The following is a 17381-nucleotide window of genomic DNA, read 5'->3' on the forward strand; positions in this document are numbered from 1 at the left end:
AGCCAGTGGCCTTACTTTATTCTGTGTTGTTTTATTTTATTTTTACTTATTTGTTTATTTGGGTTTTTTTTTTTTGTTTTGTTTTGTTTTTCGGTACTGGGAATTGAACTCACAACCTTGCGCTCACCAGGCAGGCACTGTGCTGCTGAGCTAAATCCCCAGCCCCCTATTTAGGGTTTTTTTGAGACAAGGTCTCACTGTGTAGTTCAGCTGGCCTTGAACTTACTTATTAGCCCAGGCTGAAGCAACTTTTAAAATGACGCAGTGACAATGAATACTTCTAGTGAAAGTACAGAGCCATAGCATCCAGTCATGTAGTTCCCTTTGTAGCCTTCCTTTAGAGTTGACAGCTTATTCAGGATGAGGCCTGTCAGTGTGGTTGCTGCTTCCACTTAGCAGGCCACCGTAGCCTTAATAGTCTTTGAGGGCTGGGGATATGGCTCAGTGGCACAAGCGCCTGTCTGGCAAGTGCAAGGTCTTAAGTTCAATTCCCGGTACCAAAAAAATAGTCTTTGATAGCACTGAATGTCTTAGACCAAATTTATTTGGAAAACGAAGCAAATTTCTGAGTGAGCAAGTTTTTAAGACTTTATCTTTTAGGGCCAGGGATATAGCTCAGTGGCACAAGCGCCTGCCTGGCAAGCTCAAGTCCTGAGTTCTATTCCTGGTACAAAAAAAAAAAAAAAAGACTTACCTTTTGGGGATGACTAGAAAGAAGTCAAGCTCGGACTAGAAGTCGGATAAGAGAGAAGTTTCTTCTATGAACCTATGTCGTTGGCCTGGTAGCCTATCCTGATGACAGGAAGCTACTTCTGTCCTGTTTGTGTTTCTGTCTCTAGGGCAGGTGGACAGCCTAGGACCTTTGACTTCTTAGCCCATCTGCTTACCAAATTGTGGTAGTAGCTACCATTTTTGAAACTGTGGGGAGCTTTAACATACATTGTCTCATATTTGCAGTGATGTTCCGAGGTAGGTCTTGTTTTCATCATTTTACACATGAAACAGTTGAGGCACAGAGACAGTAAGTAACTGTCAGGGTTCCTTAGCTAGCAAATGGTAGAGCTGTGTTTAAACATAGGTCTGTTTCATGTCAGAGCCCAAACCACATTTCTGGTTTGTCTCTAGCAGATTAGTTTAGACTAAGAAAGTTCAAGCACTGGGCCACCAGTGCTCACTGACTGCCTCACGTCGATTTGGGGTTGCTGTGTGTGAGAAACACTTTGCATCTTGGTTTACCTACTAGTCACTTGGAGACTTGGGGTTGATGAGGAGAGGGTTTTACTCATCCAGGTCAGAGACCTTGTACGAGATGCAGCTCTTCATAGTAGTTTTAAAATCTTTTTCATGGAGAAAGATACTAGCTAATAACTTGAGTAAGAGACTTCCAACTTCAAATGAATCTACATAATGAGTACAGGACCCTTGAGAATGTAACTGGGGAAACCTGAAATTTTTATATTCTCACTTTGGTGGAAAGTCCATGTGTCACATGCAAATGGAATAATGAGAATGAGGTTAGATACCACACAGTGTCCCAGTACTTATCTCCGATAATTTAAGCCTCCAGGAAAAAACATTGACTTGAATAAATATATTGTCTCTACACTTCCTTTACATGAAATAGCTCCATTTGGTTGAATTCTGATAGGCATCTCATCGAAGAAGCAAACATTTTCAAGAATGCCACACAAGACGATTCTGTTGGAACTGTAAGCATAGTGTCTTCTCAGTGATGGCGTCTGTGTCTCCAGGTGCAGTCAGTGCCCATCTCCCACTTCATCTGCCGTGTGGATTTGCACCTGAGGGGATCTGTGAACCTTCCCATCAGCAGACCAATGTTCCCTCCCCAGAACTCCCACTGGAGGTGTGGCCGTGATACTCGTCTGTTTGCCGATTATGAGAGTCAGGGATGTCAGTTCTTGGAAGCCAGCTGGAGAGCCTTTGATGCTTTTGTGCTGTGTCACAAACAAAATGATGTGGAATTGTGTATGAGGGAGAGTGTGTGTTATCACTTTTTGCTACATCTCCTAAGTCCTACGTCTAGTCCCACTCCAAGTCAACACTTCATTTCCTATACATACTACCCCGCCACCAATCTGGCGTTTTGTTCCACCATTGGACTCGTAGGCTCCTTTTCCTGTTCTATGCATGTCCACATCTCAGCAAACACTCCCTGTGTGTGTGACACTGTTAAGGGAGGTAGGGAAAGGAAGATGAAATTGGGTCCCTGCCTCTGAGCACCTGAGCTCTGTGTAGGGAGTTACACATAATCCATTTTCCTCAGCTTTCTTTCCTTGATGTTGGGACACCGAAACACATCACCATCTATCCCTGTAATTTCATTCCTGTTTACTTGGGGTGGAGGTAGGTTCTGCATTTATGCATTTGGAGACTTTTTGTATTATAGAATAACAGCTAATGAAAATTTGTGTATCTCCTTTGACAAAGGGAAAGACTTCTGTGTTGACTTTTAGAGAAGAAAGAACTGTGAAGATGGGTTCCAAACAAAGAGTCTCAAGAAGCCCACCCCTCATGGTACTGTAAGGAGGCTCTATCACCAGGCCGGTCTTAGGCAGGCTGGAAAAGTGGAACTCCTAGGGCAAATCTTACTTTTTAACCTGCTCTCCTAGACAAAGCCGACCTGAGGTAGACTTCACAGGGCACTGACCAGTAATCCACAGCTCAGTCAATGAAATTAAAATCTCTAGTGGGTGAGGAAAGGGATTTATCTTCATTAACAGTAATCAAGGGTTTGTACTGTGCCAGAATTATTAGGGGATGGCAAAGGAAAGACGGTCTCATTTCTAAAGGACCCAGAGTTGTGAAGTAAGTCAAGTCCTCAAAGAGCCCGAAGTTGGTTTGGTGACTGCCGTGGGTGGAAGCCCCGAGCTTTACTCTGGCTTCCCTTCGTATCGGTCAGACCCGGGGCCTGCAGTCCCTGGTACCTCTGTTGTGTGCTGCGGCGGGTGCTTGTTCCTCTCCGAGGGGTTTGAGCACATCTTACAGTTGACTCTTCAGACTTCTGAGCTGGGCCGCAGCAGGATGGGCCTTCCCTCAGACCCTTGTCAGGGACGGCAGCTCGCTCTTCAGGCTCCCTTTCTCGCAGGGACTTCACCTCTGAAACCGTGTTCATTGTAGTGCCAGCTGTGTCTCCTGAGAAAGTTAAAGCGTGAGATTAAATGCGGGCGTTTTGTAGACCTTGTACTTGGGATCCCACTCAGTGCAGACAAACATGTTGGGTCCTGGCAGGCCTGTGTGTACAGTTCTGGACACATCTGGAAGAAGGGTGGGTCAGCAGCCCTCTGTAGACTCCACAGTGGTTCTGGTTTCAACAATTATGACCTATTATCCCTGCAAACCTTGAACATTTTATTGTCTTGGCATCCAAACTATGTCTTCCAGACAGCCTCACACCCGGAATCAGCACAAATCTCTTCTGTCAGACCATATCTTGAGTTTTGGCTTCAAAAATGTCACTGTGGGTTAGCTATGGGGAAAACTCCAGCCCTGACTTTTGAGGGGTAAGGCTGGGCTTAGGGGCCCAGTGCAGCGGGAAAAGAGGCCCATGGTGCCGATTGGCACAAGGATATGGTGAACTTTGGAAGCATAGCCGGAGTCTCTGAGGACTGAGGCCCAGGGAAATCTGGCACAGGGAACAGCCAGCCGGGTATTTAACCAGGAACACTCACTCTGTATTTTGCAGCCTTGGCAGTAGGTCAGAGCAACAGGCAGTTCTAGCAGGGTCTACATCCTTCGTATTGTCTTCTCCACCCCAACCGCACTCGTCCCAGACATCTGCTTCAAATTTGAGCCCTTGTCTTCTTGCCTCATTCTGTCCTGAACCACAGGGGGCAAGGGTAAGGGCAGGTCTGCAGGTATGGGGTGGAAAAGAACGCGGAAGTTGGTTCCAGGTGTTGCAGAAGGGTAAGGGTCTGACCTATTTTATATATATAGAACCAAAATCTAGCCAGCATGTTGTTTCACTCGAGTGAAGCAACTGACTGAGGAATGAATTTGGACCATCGTAGGAACTGCTTTTCCGAGGCTGCTCAGAGTCAGCCCAGAGCGAGCAGCTGAGGTGCTAGCGAGGTTTTAAACACCGCCGTCCAAGTCAGCGCTGCACACAAGCTGAGGCAGAGGATGGGTCGGAGCAGGGAAACCAGCCTTTGGTGAGATGGCCGTGAGGAAGCAGCGAGAAGGGCCGCAGCCGGTCACTGCACCTCCCTGGACACTACATAGGGTGGAGAAGGTTCTCCCGCTCTTACTGCGAATCTCAGTCTATTTTAAGTAATAGGAAAGGGAAAATACTGGGGAGCCTAAGAACATAAATCTCAGAAGCCTTAGAATCATGATAGCTGACTTCTAATACGTGCTTACTGAGCCAGGCCCTGTTCTAAGCACTTGGCCTGTGTTAACTCATTCCATTTTCACATCAATCTGCAAGGTAAATTCAAGCAGCATTCCCAGTTTACAGATGAGACTGAAGCACAGAGAAGTAGTTTTCCAAGGTCACGTGTCCAGTGACCCCAAGGAGGGGCTTGGGTTCAAGACTGTCACATCTTGGCTAGAGAGCCGCTACTGTTTCCTTCATCCCCCAATTCTCTGGGTTCCTGATTTCTGGGAGCCCAGGGAGCCAGCTTGGTGAGCACTTCAGCCAGTCCAGGCTCTGTGCCTTCTGGGTTTCTGCTGCCCAGTCAAGGCAGAGCTTGGGCCTTGCACCACCCACTCTAGGATGGGAGGAGCCCTCCGTCTCCCCGCTCTAACGAGCTGGAGAGGTGCCTTCGGTTGTTGCCCAGCTCAAGGCCCCGATGGGGAATGGAAGAGGAGCCGAAGAGCAAGGGCTGGCCAAGACCGTGGACTGCCAGGATTTCTACTTCAAAGCGGAGGGGTGGGAGCCAAGCCCATCGGTTGGCTGGAAATCTGGGAGCCTCCGTGACATACCAGCTCACCCTGGCAGACCTTTGTCTTGCCGAGAAGAAACTGTATGCATAATGACAGCCCACAGGCTGCTTCCAGCTGTTGCTTCTAGGCTGTGCCAGAATCATCTTTGTGTGGGGGCAGCCCCGTTCCGCTAGAGAACAGATGTGCCGTGATAGGTTTTGGGAGGGATGTGCTGTGAGAGGCGCCTGCCCGAGGCGGCCAGGTGGCCAGACACCTGAGGACGGCAGCTCCGCAAGCGTGGCCAGGTGTCACTGCGCATGGTCTGAGCTCGTGCCAGCCTTCGTTCCTTTGCTCCTATCGCGAAGTCTGTGAGGGACGCACACCACAGCCTGTCCTGCCTCCTCAACCTGCAAACCCAGCTGTGTCAGGATGTGAGGAGTAAAGACAAGAATTTGTGAGACTTGCTAACATGGCTTCTGACATACTAAGCTTTTTTTAAAAGTAGGCATTATTATTTCTATTACTTTTTTTTTTTTTTTGCAGTCTTAGGGATTAAAACCAGGGCCTTGTGCATACTAGGCAAGTGCCGTAGCACTGAGCTGCATTTCCAGCCCTCGTTTTTTTACTATTAACAATGGTAAACCAATATCCACAGCTGCCTCGGGCTGTGTCGTAGATATGAATTTGGAAGATCAGGGTTAAATCCTGAATTTGCTTCTTGGTCAGTTGTATAATTTTGCATAAATTGCTTAGTCTCTCTTAAATGAAAAATATTGATTCTAACGCGGCAACAGTGGAATGTTGTCCTTGCAGGAGCTTGCAGTGGGAATGTGAGTGGGGGATGTGGACATCCCATAAATGCTGGCGTGGCCTCTGTCACTTCCACTGGTTCACCATGGGCTCTGGCCCTGGCCCATCCTGGGCATAGTTAAACCCCTTGCTTTTCCTTTCAGCAACGACAAACCTGGAATTTTTTCAGACAAAAACTTAGGTTTAAAAATTAAGGGGGGTTGCCCCAAACAAGGCCATGCAGATGAAGAGGAGCCCTTGGGCTTATGGGAAACACATGCCTCCTGCTCTTAAGTCCCACCTCAGAGGCCAAACTCACTGTCAGCTGTGACCATGGTCCCCATTTCCTGCCCCGCATCAGCCTTGTCTGGTGTGAGGAGATTTCCTACCGTGGATTCAGGGTTGAGCAGCACCGAGGAAAAGGAGAATCCGGACGAGACTGAGCTTCACTCTTCGTGCGCGTCTAGATGTGCCTGGAACTCACAGACCTTACAGTGTCGTCATCCGAGGCTCACAGCAGGCCAATTTCCCGAGAAGCCAGCAGCTCACGCTTAGAGCTCCTCAGTCATATGAGCTCCTTCCCAGGTCATTATTTTTGCAAGGTCATACGTTTTTTTCCTTTCTCTTTTTTATTAGCCTTAGTACGTAATGATCACATCGTGGGGGAGTTTGTACGTGTACGTAACACATTTCTTTCTTTTTTTTTTTTTTGCTCCTCCCATTCCTGCCAGCTCCTTCCAATTCTTGTTCCCTTTTCCATTTGCAAAACATCTATGTTTTATAATGTTTGCAACAGAAAGGATTTTAGGAACTGCACCGGGTCTCCACCCGGTTCTATTCTGGCGTGCCTCCCTTCAGGTCAGCTGGAGGCTGTGGCATCTGGGGATGTGACTGGATGAGTCTGAATTAGGTATCCATGCAGTTGGTCAGTTGGGCCTGCTGTGATACATCCGTGTGGTTATGCCGGGAAGATACTCGGCAGGTTTCTGTGCCGCACTTCATTGCTAGCCATCCTGATTAGAAATGGCTCCCAGGGATACTTCCATCGTGTGCTCTGCCGCTCACCTGACCACTGACGGGGCGGGGTCAGCGCCTCTTGTTTCCAGCACGGAGGTGAGGGTGTGAGAGGAGAAGCGAGGACTGATGTGCGGAGCCCGGAGCCGTCCGTGTGGCCGTTGGTGAGTCTCCAAACACAGCTGGTCTGAACACACTGAGGTGTCCTGTTGGCTCAAGCTTCTGTAATTTGGGTGCCCTCTTTAAGGAAAATAATGCATAACTAGGTATGAAGGAGAATATTTACCTGGCATAAGGATAAACAAGAAATCACAATACTTACAAAGCTGCCAAATACCATAAACATCACACAGTCTACAAAAATAATCCAGACCAACATCTGGATCTGGCCGTGTCAGCTGTTAGGTGCCTCTGCCCCTTTGCCAGCTCCCCTGATGGGATATGAAAGAGGGGCAGAAAGGGGTTAACTTCAGAATGACCACTGGGGTTAGAACACAGAAAGCTGGAAATCATTCAATATGAATTTTACGCCCTCCTGTGACGTCCTGTGCAGGACCCTGGAGGGAGGACAAAAGTCCTGAGGCCAGCAGCTCAGACAATATCTGGATTGCGAGCTGAGAACAACGTGTACAGGGCCATCCCATCAGCTTCCCACGGTGTTGCCTTTGTCCTGTTCAGATACAGGGAGCGCTGACCTCCTCCGAGTTAATGGCCTTCGTGCTGTAACTGATTCCTTAGAAAGCTGGGAGGACTCGGTTTGGCCAGAGGGCAGCTCTGCAGGAAGATGGGGTCACACAGTTTAGGAGACACCTCCTAATGTTTACTTGGCATTTCCCACTGTTTTAAATTGTGTTCCCCAGAAGCAGATCCAGCAGCAAAGGTTTGTGTGAAAATGGTGATTTCTTAGGAATCTTCCCAGGAGTGGGGGAAGGGGACTAGGAAGAGGAGGCCGAGCAAGGACAAAATGTGGAGCAAAAGACTTGGAGGGTACAGGAAGTGGCTCTGTCTGCGGAGCGCGCTGGGGAGGGAGTAGGTATTTACACCCCTGCTCCAGAGGCACTGGCCACGGTGGGGGTGCTCAGGAAGCGTCTTCCCAGGCTCTCGAAAGTGGCCAGAGCAGGTTCCAACAGCCTAAGGCAGCCCATGACAGAGATGCAGGTGCTGCCTGTGGGGAGCAAACCATGTGTCCTAAAATGATGGGGGAAGCCGAGGACACGAGGGCAGGGCAGGACAGTCTCTGCTGTCCCCACGCCTGTCAGCTGCATGGTCCTCCTCAGTGGGGTAAAATCACTAGTCATGCGCTGGTGATCTCACCAGTTCTCAAGATAGTCCTGTGATCATCCCCACCTCCAGGCTTAGGTGAAGAAACCGATGCTCAGAGACACGGCTGCTGGCCTTGGTTAGGCCACCAAGGTACCCCAGAGGCACAGCGCGCGTTCCTGGATCTCGCCTGACCATCGCACCGGTCTCAGGGCCCGGCCCGTGTCCTTCGGGGGCAGGGGCCCTGTCTGGTCTGCTCACTGCCCACTCACTGCGTGGCGCAGGGCCGGGCACATGCGCAGCAGGTGCTGCTCAACCGGGAGGGGCCAGAGCCCGAGGCTTAGGCCCCACGCTCACGCCAAACCTGGTGCTGTGCTGCTGCCCCCTGCGTGGCCCCGTGCTGGCGGCTGCACAGTCTGTGATCGCAGCGCAAAGGCCAGCTGCAAGGGAGCACAGTCCCTGGGCAGAGACTAGTAGAGTCCAGGGAGGGGACCCAAGTGCCCCCTCACACCCATCCACAAGAACCTTGGTGGTGACCCTCTGAGTGATTTTAGTGTCCATGGAACGAATAACATCCTATTTTTGTGTGATTTTCAGTGCGTCCCTCAGGCTCCCCATAAAAGTTCTGTAGCATTCACAGCCTGTGAGTTTTAAATCAAAAACTATGTACTTAAAAAAAAAAAACAAAAAACCCAAAAGCTATGTGCTATGGCTAGCAGCCTCTGGAATGTGCCACAGACAGTCCTCAGGGCCTGACTAAGAGCTCAGAGGACTGAAAGACCCATAGAGAAAAGTAAGACAACTGGACGTGAACCCCATATCAATTGGATAAAGTATTTAGACTGTAGACAAGCCAAAGGAAAGCACGTTTGCCTGTTGAGGCTGTCTGGGGCCCTTCGGGGCGGAAAGTGGAGGCCTGCTCAGCTCTTCTGGAGAACGGTGGTGGATACAAAATATGTCTGTCTTGTCCTGCTGTCCTTGTGGGAAACAGTGACCCTGGTGTCCAGCTGTGCTGCCTCTCTGTGGTGCCGGAGGGGACTGAGAACAGCCGGAGAGGGAGGGCAGTGTCACACAGAAAGGGACCTCGAGCGGGGAGGGCTGGGCAGAGCCTGGGCTCTTGCAGGGTGGGGAGATCTCGGCTGGTTGCCACCTGCCATCCCCAGCTCAGACTAAATATCCAGCCCTGCGGGTAAGTGAGAAATTCTTGGCCTCGGCCAGCCCGGGCCTCTCTGGCTCCCAATAGCCTTCCTTCATGGAACTCGGGCTGCCGTCTGCCCTTGGCCTGTGCTTCCTGTTCCTCACCCCAGGGGCTTAAGCTGATTGGCAGACTTATCCAAGCATGGAGGGCAGGGGCACTGGCCTTGGGAAACAGCCAGGAAAAGGGAGGGAGGGCAGGAGGCAGAGGCGAGGACAGACGAGGTTAGAGAACGTCTGAGAGCGAGAGACAGACAGACGGTGACATGAAGACAGCGAGCGAGACAGGGAGAGAGACGGGCGAGGCGCGGAGGGCAGAGACCCTCTACGGGTGCCGCAGAAAGAACGCTTCGCCCGGAGAGGCAGGGTGGGGGCTGGGACAGGGCAGCAGGCAGCCGAGTGGCCGGGCTCTTAGCTGGGCTCCCAGGTGTCCCACACAGCCCTGCCGTCAGCTCTCTGCGGCAGAGGGCATGTGCTCTCCAAGGTGGGCCCTCGCTGGAGCAGGGCCTTTAAACACCCCACATCTGCTTCCCATCTGCATCTTCACTGGGTGGATTGCATCCCCAGGCTTTCCTGCCAGAGTCACAAGGCCCTGGAAACAGAGCGTGGCCTTTCATCTGTAGCTGCAGACCTATGCAGTCATCGCAGCTCTCCTGACAGAGGCTGCCTCAGGCCCACAGGCCCCGCAGGGCAAGAGTGGGGCCGGGACGGAGCCGGTGGCAGGGAAAGGGGCAGGGGAGGCAGAGAGGGTGTATTCTGGGGAAGACAGGTACACTGCTGCCCCAACTTGCAGAGGACTCAGGGTCCTCGCTAGAGGGCTGTGGGAGGCACCCGAAGGTCACCTGACCTTCCAGGTGTGCCCAGAGTCTACACCTGGTGTGCAGGTGGCACGGCCGCTTTTTCCCTCCTGGATCCGGGAAGTGGTCACCAAAGCAGAAAGCAGCTGCCAGGAGTGGTCGCCACCACGCAAGGTGCACACCGTCCACGACCAGTGGCACTTCTCCGACTAAAAACATGTAAAAGAACCAATGGGAACGTAAGGTTGAGGGCCCCGGACCCTCCCTCACAGCGTTCTGCACGGTAGCTGCTCCACCCTCGCCTGGGCCTTCCTCTGCCCCTCCCCTCCCCGGGCCTTTCCACCTTTCCGCCCTTCACCCCAGCTCTGCTCGGGCCTCTCCGCTCCAGTCTGCTAGCTTGCTCACTCACTCGTCTGAGACCGGGCACCTCAGTCCTCTGAAGAAGGCCAGCCTCGGCCGCAGGAGGCCGGCTGGGGGCTGGAGAGTCAGGAAGACGGCCTGGGAGGAAGGGGCGCAGGCAGAGGCGCTCTGGAGGGGAGCACCATGCGCAGGAAAGCTCTGGCCCTGACTGTGCTTGGGCAAGGGGAAGTCGGGATGGGGAGCGAGGGGTGGCCACGGTGTGTGTGTGTGCGCGCGCGCGTGTGTGCAGGTGTGTGTGACACTTGACAGCAAGGCGTGAACAGAATAGCGCGGCGCAGGTGTTCTGCATGGTGGCAGATTCCCAACGGGTTACAGTGAGCTGAGGGCTCTTGCAGTAATTAAGTAGCAAAAGGGTTTTTTCGGCTTATATAACTGGAAAGTCCAGCACGGGGTGGACTTTGGGTCCAGTTTTGGCTCAGGGCTTGCACGAGGCCACCAGCACTCTTCCCTCTACTCTCGGCTTCACCTTGGCGGTGTTCATGAGCCCTGTTCTCTGCACTTAGCTCCGACTCACAGGGGTCTCACTCTGGGAAACTCCAGGAGCACAAGTCTCACTCATGCTGATTGGCTCAAGTCTCCCCGGTGCAGACCGGATCATGTGTCCTTGCCTGAACCAATCGCTGTGGCCAGGACACAAAGCTTGTAACATGAAAGCTGTGGGCGTTTCCCCAGACGTAAGGGATATGTCTACCAGGGGAAGCTGAATGGTTTTGCTGGATGGCAGAAATGTTGCCGTTTCTATCCCCCAGCTATTACCTTAGTAAGCATTACAGTCCTTTGTAGAGTTAGGCTGTTTTTATCGCAGGAGGACATGCATTCTGTCAGAGCAGGTCACTGCCAAGGTCCCAGGGCTCACAGCAATGCATGTTTCCAGGTAGAAGAAGGTGCTCATCAAGTCATTTGCTGAATGAATTCAAGGGAGCGGCTAAGGGCTGGAAATGCAGACTCCTGGCCAACAGTAACCGAATATTTGCATGCACCTCCGAAAATTTGCACATTAAAACTCAGTCATTGGGGCTGGGGATTTAGCTCAGCGGCAAAGCGCCTGCCTGGCAAGCGCAAGGTCGTGAGTTTGGTTCCCGGTACTGGAGAAAAACAAAACAAAAAAAAACCTCAGTCATTGTACAGTTCTGTGTGTGGCAGGTGCTGTCATCACCCACACGTTACTGATGGGAAGCCGAGCCCCAGGGACGTTGAGTAGCCCGGCTAGAAGGAGTCAGACCAAGGCATCTAGCTACAGCACAGGTTCTCTTTCTTTGTTTTGCTTTCTTTGAGACAGAGTCTTATTGTTGCCCAGGCTGCTTTTGAACTCCGAGCTCAGATGATCCCCTAAGTGCTGGGGTTATAGGTGCAGTCTGCCATTCCCAGCTCTATGCAAGCCCTTCTGCTTGGTAGGAGTGGAAAGGCCACGAGTGGGACTTTCAAGGTGAGCTGATTTCCCAGCCTTTAGTTTCCACAGATACACTTTGCTCTGTCTCAGGTGGGAAGTTTCTGTAGCTGTCCGCTCTTGGTACTCCCAGCCAGTGAAGGCGAGTGACTCTAGGGAGCAGCTAAACATTAAGTCTTTCGGTGCTGTGACCAAATACCTGCGTACATGACTTAGAGGAGGAAAGGTGTGTTTTGACTCACGTTCGGAGGTTTTGGTCTGTGGTCAGCTGGCTACGGCAGAAGGGCATAATGCAGGAAGGCTGCTCACCTCATGAGGGCCTGCAGTCAGAGCGAGCAGGAAGAAAGCCAGAGCGGGCCGGGGCGGGATGCACCATTCAAAGACGCCCCTCCAGGGCTACTTCCTCCGGCCGGCCCGCTCTTAAAAGCCCGCTCACCCAGGGAGTAATCCACTGGTGATGTTAGTGTCCTCATGATCTGACCACCTCTGTAGGCCTCACTTCAACATTGCTGCATGGAGTATCTAGTCCTCAACACATGAGTCTTCGGGGGAAACACTTCTTACTTATTTATTTTTATTTTTATTTGCTTTGTGAGACAGTCTTGCCCTGTAATTCAGGCTGGTTTTAAACTCCCTACATAGCCCAGGCTGCCCCCAAACTTGCAGTGACCCTCCTGCCTTGGGCTCCCCAGTGCGGGGGTTCCAGCTGTGGGCCGCTACTCGAGGCGCCACTTCACATGTAAACTGTAGACCGGGGACTCGGGGGAAAATGAGTTTCTGCATATGCATATGTGACATCCTCGTTCATTCTACCACTCATTCACTCAGACCTTACTGACTGAGATGAGTCCGGAGCCTTTTGTGGTAGTAAGAATAAGGAAGTTCTTAGAAAAGGGTGGGGCACATAGGAAAGACATGATGGCCAATTTACAGGAGCTCCCACTAGCTGAGACAATTTAAGCAACAAAATAAGATACTGATAATATCGGATGATAACCCAGTGGATTAAATAGTGTTTATGAGTCCCTACTGAAATAGATTAAAATTTATTTTTTCTTTTTCTTTTTATAAATATTTTTTCTCTTCTTAAAATTTAAGCATGAAGAAGAAGCAATACCTCTTCTTTACAGAGCTCCAGTTAATAAATGCAGAAGGAATGAGAGAAGCACAAAACCACCACCAGGCAAACACAACAGCAGCCGTGGTTGTAGGCAGGAATCAGTAGGCGAAATTTGAAGCATCAGAATATTTGCGCAGTACCAACACATCTCCACTGAGATATGTCTTCGTTAAAGGGGGAAGGATGGTGGCGGTGATACTGGAGGACGGGGTCTTCTGACCAGAGGTGATAGAAACAAGGCTGGGCCAGACCCTGCTAGCACACACACTCCCACACAGGCAGAGCTTTGTCGGGACTGGGGGCGCTTCAGCCAAATTTGGGCTCCAGCTGAAGGGAGTCAGCGCCTGGTCAAGAGGATTACCAAGCTGCTGCTCAAAGTACAAATGGTTGGAGCTAGTATATCAGTAGTAGGATGCGTGTTGACATCCTGTGTCCCTAGAAGTGATGCTGAGAAGGCAGAGCACCGCTTCTGTGTTATTCTTACCAAAAATGCATAACCTCAGTGTCATCACAAGAGGACGGCAGGCGTATCCCAGTTGAGAGACAGACTGCAGAATAACCGAGAAGTGCTCACCCAAGGACGGGCGCAGACCGCCACCGCCACAGCTTAGTGAACACCAAAGAGACTCAGCAGCCAAACGCCCCGAGGGGTCTGGGCAGGAAAGGAGGAAGAGGGGAAAGCTGGTGACACTTGAAAGGGGTCTGTAGTTAAGTCTTACGCCTGTGTTAGTCGCACATGTTAATTTGGTAATTGTACTGTGGTCATGTATGATGGAGACCACTATGAAGCAGACCTGAGCAGGACTTAAATTAATCAGCTGGCTTTTCCTGTTCACTTGTGAGTCTGTCCAAGGCCTGGGCTCCTTATCTGGAAATGGTAAGTGACTCATAGTAAGTGAACCTCTGTGAGTCACTAATCCCTACTAGAACCTGTAGTGGTGGATGAAGCCAGAAATCCTCAAAGGACAAGACAAGATCACAGCCAAGGACACCTGGATCAGATCTCAAATAGATAAAGACTATAGCCTCAGGCATCTCATTCTTGAGTGGATTAACTTAATACCTTACTTGGAGAAGTCCTTGAGTGGTTCCGCCCTTCCTGAGTACTCTCCTCCCTTCTTCTGATAACCAAATAAATACTGTCACCCAGAGAAGGTCTTGGTCTTCGCCCTGAGAGAATCTCGAATGCTGTGAGAGGGCTTTGATCCTCCTGGAGCCCTGAAATCATTCCATTTGCCTCTTTTTATTTAGTCTTTGCCATACACTCATTCAGGAGATTGCAGATCTGATCAGCCCACAGTAACTAAGTGAAATTATTAACCCGATAATCTAAGGGGGAGGTAATGTTGGGGGAGGCTGGGGGAAAGGGATATGCGAATGCTCTGTACTCTGAAACTTTTCTCTAAGTCTGCAGTTGTTTCAAAATAAGCAGTTACACCACGTGCTTATTGAGCACCTGCTTCCTGGTAGGTGCCAGAGAGACAAGCTGAGCCATACAAAGGTAACCCTGATAGGGACGAACGCTGCTTTCGAGCACCATAGCAGGGTTTCTCAAATGTTAATGTGCATCCAACTTGCCGAGGGCCTTGTTAACGGCAGAGTGGTCTGATGTGTGTGGTGGTGTGAGATGCTGCTGGTCTGACCGGCTGAAAGCTGGTGTCCCTCTTCCAGTCCCGGAGGCCACACTCTGCATGGCAGGAAGCAGAGCAAATCATGCACATACGTGGCCACAAGAAAAGTCAGCCAGCAAACTGTTCAGGGTTGCTGAGAGCACAGTAGCAGGAGCCAGGGATTCTTGCCTGGGTTCCTCAGCAGAGCTGGATCCTCCAGGCTTTGTGAGCGTTCTGGTTGCAGCCTGGTTTCCAGGAGCTTTGCTCATTCCACTCCAGGCTGCCTCTCTCTGGGCCAGGCCAGGCTTAGCCAAGTAGAGAGGGACAGGTGCAGAATTATCAAAGTACTCAGAAATTCTGCGGTGCCTATGAAAGCCAGGCCTGGGCCCAGGGAGCACACATGTTCCCCATCAGATCTCAGCTGGTCAGCAGGGCCCAGCTTTCCCTGAACTGTCCCTCTGATCAGCTCCCAGGCAAGAGGTGCTTTGTGACACATTGTTCCCCAGGGAAGCCTCACTGCTCTCTGGAATCTAAGAATGTACACAGACACTGAGCCGGTCCACCTCGGCCAGACTTGACCCCCCAACATGTTTATGGCTTAATGCTATTGAAGTTTCTGCCATGATTGCATGTCCTTGGGCCTCTTTGGGTTCATGGTTGCTGGGGTACCACAGAGCTTCCTTGCTCCAACTCCATGGTCAATGTATAGCTGACAGGGGTCAACTCCCAGGGCCTCTCAGGGGACCTAGTGCTGTCCTTTGCTTCACACTGATGCTGCAGACCCCATGCATATGTCCTGTTAAAGCTCTGAGTGCTTCCCTGGGTGGCAAGGTTAGCCAATAACCCTGCTTCAGGAGGCAAAGCAAGCCCTCATGTTCCAGGGACGAAAAATCTTCTGATGTCCCATCTTTGAATCCCAAGAAATTTCAGAGGCCCTCTCGTGGCCTAATACACAGCTCTCTTTTTCCTTCACTCCTCTTGTTCCTCATTCAGAGAGCAATAGGCCCGTTCCCTCCAGAAAGCTTGTCCCAACTGCCCCCGCACACATGCCATCTTCCTTCCTTGGCCTTCTGCATCTTACCGTGCAAAGGGTGGAGGTGCAGGTCTTGGACTTAGCTGTCTGGACTCAAATCCCATCTTGTCCCTTGGGAGTTGTGTGTCCTTGTGTAAATTATTTAATATTTTCAGGCCTCAGGTTCATCTTCTGTAGAAGGGAAGTAATAAAAATAATTCCTATCTCATTGCATTAGGAGGATTAATAAAGAAAGTGCACATCAGCTACACGAACTAAAGCTGGCATGGAGTAGCAGCTCAGTAAGTATTACTGTCAGTAGCTATTGATGTCAGTTATTCAATTAATACTTCATTTTCTACTGTTTTACACCAAAGGAGTCAGGGATGCCTTGCTGACGTGATTACAGGAAGGGGCCTCTCAGTGATACCTGAAGCAATGTGTCAAATACTCATTTTTATGTCCCAGGCATTGGTTAAGGGCTTCACCACATCTCTGACATCAGGAACCGTTAGCCCAATAGTTAAGCAGCAGCATATTGTGGAGGGCCGGGGTATAGCTCAGCGGCACAGCGCCTGGCTGGAGAGTGTGAGGTCCTGAGTTTGATTTCCAGTACCGAAAAAAATACACACATATTGTGGAAATTGTATCAAGTTATGACAGTAATTTGAGGTGAAGGCTAAGTGCAAGTGTATGGGTTTTAAAGTTCTTCTTTGTGTTGTATTTTGGCCTGCATTTGTGAAAACATTCTGGTATCTTCTGAGCAAAATCTGAAAATCTACCAGACAGATCAAGGAGCCAGCCTGAAACTCTTCCTTCTAGGGCCCCGTAGCTCGTTCAGATCCCTCTGGCAGACCCAAATGACACCGGAACACAGGCCTGCTGCTGGCTGTCACCATCCTCATTGTGTAGGTGGTTGAGAGGAAGGCAGCTTTGATTCCCAGCTCTGTTCTACCGGAGCAGGACAAGTTGCTTAATCCTTCTGAGCATCAGTTCCCTTATTTTTTTTTTTCTGAACCGGGAATTGAACTCAGGACCCTGTGCTTGCCAGGCAGGCGCTGTGCCGCTGAGCTGTATTCCTGACCCCCACCCGCTATTTGTGAAATAAGGGTAAGAGTCCTTGTCCTGCTGAACACTCTTGAGAATTAAATAAAATAACATGTGTCAAGAGCACAGCACGGGGTCTGAGCTTGGCACAACCAGCGGCCACTGTTATTTTCCTTGTTTAGGACATGAATATTGCTTTCTAATTTTCTCCGCCAAATGATTGACTTTTTATGTTTTTATTTTATTTGCTTTCTTCTAAGTTTCTTTTGAAAAATTCTGACCTGGTCTTGATTGAACTTCAGGAAAATGAGCGTGTTCATCCCTAGAACAGTGGATGAGGGCTGTCCTTCGAGTCCAGACACCACAGCAGCAACTGGGAATCTGGGGAGACTGAGGCACGTGGTGAGGAGAAGTTGAGAAGTGGGTTAGCTGGGATGGCAGGCGGTGGTGCTGACTTTATTCTCTTTTCACTTGGGAGTATTAGCTTATGGCCTTGCCTCCCAGCAAAGGGTAAGCCCTAGGTCTCCTGTAAAATAGAAATTGTCAGTCTGCCAACTTCCTAAGGCATTAAGAGGATTAATGAGAGAATACATGTAAGCACCAGAGCCTGGCAAACAGTGCGAGGTGAACACAAGCCCTGCGGCAGTTACTTTACAGCACCGCGACGCGGCACTCGGCTGGGCGCACGGTGAGCACCCCGACGCTGGTTCCCTGTGGTCCCCGAGTTCAGCCCTGCTGTGGTGATTCAATCCACAAGCACCGTGCAGAGCAGCTGACGCTGTCTGTTTGGGGCCTCGGGGTTGTTTCTGGTCCTTAGATGCAGTGGGAAGGGGCCAGTGCAGCTGCGATT

The sequence above is a fragment of the Chinchilla lanigera genome, unplaced genomic scaffold, assembly GCF_000276665.1.
Source record: "Chinchilla lanigera isolate Chin_1 unplaced genomic scaffold, ChiLan1.0 scaffold00122, whole genome shotgun sequence".
Lineage (NCBI taxonomy): Eukaryota > Metazoa > Chordata > Mammalia > Rodentia > Chinchillidae > Chinchilla > Chinchilla lanigera.